The 5000-nt window shown below is 40.5% G+C and overlaps 1 non-coding gene across 1 annotated transcript in view; it reads left to right on the plus strand.

Moving 5' to 3' along the window:
• The first annotated feature begins 4968 nt into the window (after positions 1-4968).
• Positions 4969-5000, plus strand: part of trnap-ugg (transfer RNA proline (anticodon UGG)) — a 72-nt gene continuing 40 nt past the window's right edge. The window contains exon 1 of the tRNA in view: positions 4969-5000. This exon is cut by the window's right edge and continues 40 nt beyond it. This is a non-coding gene — a tRNA (tRNA-Pro).

Consider the following 5000-nt stretch of genomic DNA (forward strand, 5'->3'; position numbering starts at 1 on the left):
AATTACAATAGTCCAGTCTCGATGTAACAAAGGCGTGGACTAGTTTTTCTGCATCTTTTTGGGAAAGGACATGTCTAATTTTGGAAATATTACGTAAGTGGAAAAAAGCGGTCCTAGAAATTTGTTTTAAGTGAGAATTAAAGGATAAATCAGGATCAAAGATCACTCCCAAGTTCCTGACTGTTTCATTGGAAGCAAGGGCAATGTCGTCTAGCGCAGCTATATCATTAGATAATGCATATCTTAGGTGTTTAGGGCCAAGTATTATAACCTCTGTTTTGTCTGAGTTTAATAAGAGAAAATTGCGGGTCATCCAGGTTTTTATGTCCTTGAGACATGTTCGAAGTTTATTTAATTGATTACTTTGTTCAGGTTTTATTGACAAATATAACTGGGTGTCATCCGCATAGCAGTGGAAATTTACCGAGTGTGTCCTGATAATGTTTCCTAGTGGAAGCATATATAATGAGAATAAAATTGGGCCGAGCACAGAGCCCTGTGGAACACCATGGTTAACTTTGGTGCGCACAGATGACTCATCATTAATTTGCACAAGTTGGGAGCGTTCAGAAAAATACGATTTAAACCAGTTAAGGGCGGTTCCATTAATGTTAATTAACTGTTTGAGTCTTTGTAATAAAATTTGATGGTCAATCGTGTCGAATGCTGCACTGAGATCTAACAGAACGAGGACAGACACAAGTCCCTGATCTGAGGCTATTAAAAGGTCATTAGTGACTTTTGCCAAGGCTGTCTCTGTACTGTGATTGGCTCTAAACCCCGATTGAAAGTCTTCATATATATTATTTTCCCGGAGAAACTCACACAGCTGATTGGCAACAACTTTTTCTAAGATTTTAGAGACGAAGGGGAGATTAGATATTGGTCTGTAATTGGCTAAAACCTCTGGGTCTAGGGTGGGTTTTTTGAGTAGGGGTTTGATGACAGCTATTTTAAAAGACTGTGGTACATAACCTGATGATAATGACAGATTGATGATGTTAAGTAACGAACTATCAATTAGGGGCAGAATTTCTTTAAGTAATTTGGTAGGAATGGGATCTAAGATACAAGTTGTTGGTTTAGAACCTGAGATTAATTTGGTAAACTGATCACGGGTGATCAGAGAGAAGCTGTCTAAGTAATGGGTAGGATTCTCAGCCGTTTCTGAGATCTCTGTTGTTGGGAGGGTATTAGTGCCAATTGAGGGCAGGAGATGGTTGATTTTATTTCTAATAGTTTGAATTTTATCATTAAAAAAGGTCATAAAGATATTACTATTTAGGGATCGAGGAATACTGGGTTCGGTGGAGGTGTGACTCTCTGTCAGCCTGGCTGCAGTGCTGAAGAGAAACCTGGGGTTGTTTTTATTCTCTTCTATTAGTTTTGAATAGTAGGCGGCTCTTGCTTTGTGGAGAGCCTTTTTATATTCTTTAACACTATTCTTCCAGTCTATTAGATTTTCAACATGGTTGCTGGAGCGCCACTTCCTTTCTAGTTTTCTTGATAATTGTTTTAACTCATTTGTCTGGGAATTATACCACGGAGCTAATTTACTATGTTTGACATTTTTCTTTTTTAGAGGCGCTATTGAGTCTAATGTTAATCGTAATGAGTCTGCAGAGCTATCGACGAGGTGGTCGATCTCAATGGAGCTCAGGGTTTTAAAGAATTTGTTGTTTATATCTACTGCTAATACGGGTTTAAATGTAATTGGGATTATTTCCTTAAATTTAGCTACAGCACTATCAGGTAGACATCTAGAAAATGAATTTTTTATTAGTGGCATATATTCAGTTATTGAAAAATCAAAGGTTATTAAATTATGGTCTGATAGAACTGGATTGCGCGGAAGTACTGTTTAATTTTCAATTCCGACACCGTACGATAATACAAGGTCAAGTGTGTGGTTACCACAATGAGTAGGTTTGTGCACACACTGACTGAAACCAATAGAGTCTAGTATTGAAATAAATGCTACGCTAAGGCAATCTTTATTATTATCAACATGAATATTAAAGTCACCAACAATAATAATTTTATCGGTCTTTAGGACTAAGTTTGATAAAAACTCAGGGAATTCCTTTAAAAATTCAGTATAAGCCCTGGGAGCACGGTAAACTACGGCAAATATGATTGGCTGTTGGTGGTTCCTGGATTGGCGTGGAAGACTAAGAACCAGACATTCAAATGATTTGTAGCTGAGTTTAGGTTTAGGATTAATTGATAGACTGGAGTTAAAAATAGCAGCAACTCCACCTCCTCGCCCAATTTCTCTAGGAACCTGTGAATTGATATGACTGGGGGGAGTAGATTCATTTAGACTGACATATTCATCAGGATGCAGCCACGTCTCAGTGAGGGACAGTAAATCTATGTTGTAATCGGAGACTATTTCATTAACTAAAAGAGCTTTTTTTTCCAGTGATCTAATGTTTAAAAGACCACATTTAAAAGTCTGGGTTTCCTGTATTGTTTCAGAGGTTGTTTTTATTTGTATTAAATTTTTGTGTGGAGTTCTCGCTCTGTTATTGTTTAATTTCAATAATTTAATCGGACGGTGAACAGACACAATCTCTATGGGGTTTTGTGATTGATCCAGAGGGAGCGCAGAGAAGTGTTTAGCACTGCAGCTCTGCTTCCTGGTCCCAACTATGGGTTGTCATGTAATAGACTGAGTAATATTCCTAGATAAGAGAGCTGCTCCATCCCAAGTGGGATGAACGCCGTCTCTCCTAACAAGACCAGGTTTTGTCGAAAAAGTTAGCCAATTATCTATAAAGCCCACGCCGTTTACAGGACACCACTTCGACAGCCAGCGGTTAAAAGACAACATGCGGCTAAACATGTCGTCACCTGTTGTATTAGGGAGCGGGCCAGAGAAAACTACTTTGTCCGACATCGTTTTAGCAAAAGCAGACACGAACTCAACATTAACTTTAGTGATCTCCGACATGCGAAGCCGGGAGTCGTTGCTGCCGACGTGAATTACGATTTTATTGTATTTACCTTTTTTAGTTTTAGCCATTAACTTAAGTTTAGATTCGATGTCGCCGGCTCTGGCCCCTGGGATACAATTAACTATAGTCGCTGGTGTCGCTAACCTGACGTTTCTCAGAACCGAGTCGCCAATAATCAGAGTCTGTTTATCAGCGGGTGCCTCGCTGAGTGGAGCGAATCTATTTGAAACGTGAGCTGGTGGCTCTTTAATCGTGGGCTTTTTAAGTCTAGCACTATGCCCCCTCCGGGTTGTCACCCAGCTGCCCTGCGCTCCCGGCTGCACGGGACTAGTCTGGGGACTGCTAGTTAAGGCTAAGCCACGTGATAAGCTAGGTGGCTCGGCGGCTAGCGGGAGCCGGCTAACTACAGCTAACGGAGTTTCTAAGCTGCTGAGCCGAGCTTCTAAGTCACTAAGCCGAGCCTCCATCGCTATCAACACACTACATTTATTACAACTACCTCTACTGTTAAGGGAGGCAGAGGAGTACGTAAACATAAGACACTCGGAGCAAGAGAGAGCAGTGGAGCAACAGGGAGAGAGAGAAGACATCGCTGCTATAGAGCTGCGAGGGTGAGCTCAAACAGAACACAGAATCACTAAGCACGATAGAGTAAGGGTTGGTATGTGCGAGTGTTTAACTACAGACCGGTGATTTTAGCCGTAGTGCTACAGAGAAACAGTTGTGTTTTAGCAGCGGAGCTAATTCGCAGAGCGACCACCACCAGTGGCAAGAAAACAGGAAATGACACAGCACGCTTACCGTAATGACGTCAGCCTCCACGAAGCAGTTATCTGAAGATGGACAATCATACTAAGTTATATTGAATTGACCTAGAATTTGGATATGTTCTATAGATCAATGTAGACCCCAATGGATATCTCTGAAAAGAGCGTTACTGAAAAATCGCAATGGAAATATGTCAGACTCTTTGGAGATATACAATGGAGATATCAATATACAGCCTTTGGAGGTTAATTGTTGCTCACATTGTTAGTGGAAGTCAGTAGTGTACTGATTTTATTGATGTTACAGAAATGAAAGCCCAGGATGTGTTATTCCAACTTAATCAACATCCAACAGCGCTGGCCGAAATGGATGCTTTCGGAAAGGTCTCTTTTACATGGCTTGTTGGTCTAGGGGTATGATTCTCGCTTAGGGTGCGAGAGATCCCGGACGAGCCCTTTCAGCAATGTCTCCAATCTTTCTCTGAAGATGGACTATCATTACTAAATTATATTGAATTGACCTAGAATTTGGATATGTTCTATAGATCAATGTAGACCCCAATGGTTATCTCTGAAAAGAGGGTTACTGAAAAATCGCAATTGAAATATGTCAGACTCTTTAGAGATATAAAATGGAGATATCAATATACAGCCATCGGAGGTTAATTGTTGCTCACATTGTTAGCGGAAGTCAGTAGTGTACTGATTTTATTGATGTTACAGAAACGAAAGGCCAGGATGTATTATTCCAACTTAGTCAACATCCAACAGCGCTGGCCGAAATGGATGCTTTCGGAAAGGTCTCTTTTAAATGGCTCGTTGGTCTAGTGGTATGATTCTCACTTAGGGAGCGAGAGGTCCCGGTTTCAAATCCCGGACGGGCCCTTTCAGCATTGTCTCCAATCATTCCCTGAAGATGGACAATCATACTAAGTTATATTGAATTGACCTAGAATTTGGATATGTTCTATAGATCAATGTAGACCCCAATGGTTATCTCTGAAAAGAGCGTTACTGAAAAATCGCAATGGAAATATGTAAGACTCTTTGGAGATATACAATGGAGATATCAATATACAGCCTTTGGAGTTTAATTGTTGCTCACATTGTTAGTGGAAGTCAGTAGTGTACTGATTTTATTGATGTTACAGAAATGAAAGCCCAGGATTTATTATTCCAACTTAATCAACATCCAACAGCGCTGGCCGAAATGGATGCTTCCGGAAAGGTCTCTTTTACATGGCTCGTTGGTCTAGGGGTATGATTCTCGCTT

This window comes from Pleuronectes platessa, chromosome 22, assembly GCF_947347685.1.
Source record: "Pleuronectes platessa chromosome 22, fPlePla1.1, whole genome shotgun sequence".
NCBI lineage: Eukaryota > Metazoa > Chordata > Actinopteri > Pleuronectiformes > Pleuronectidae > Pleuronectes > Pleuronectes platessa.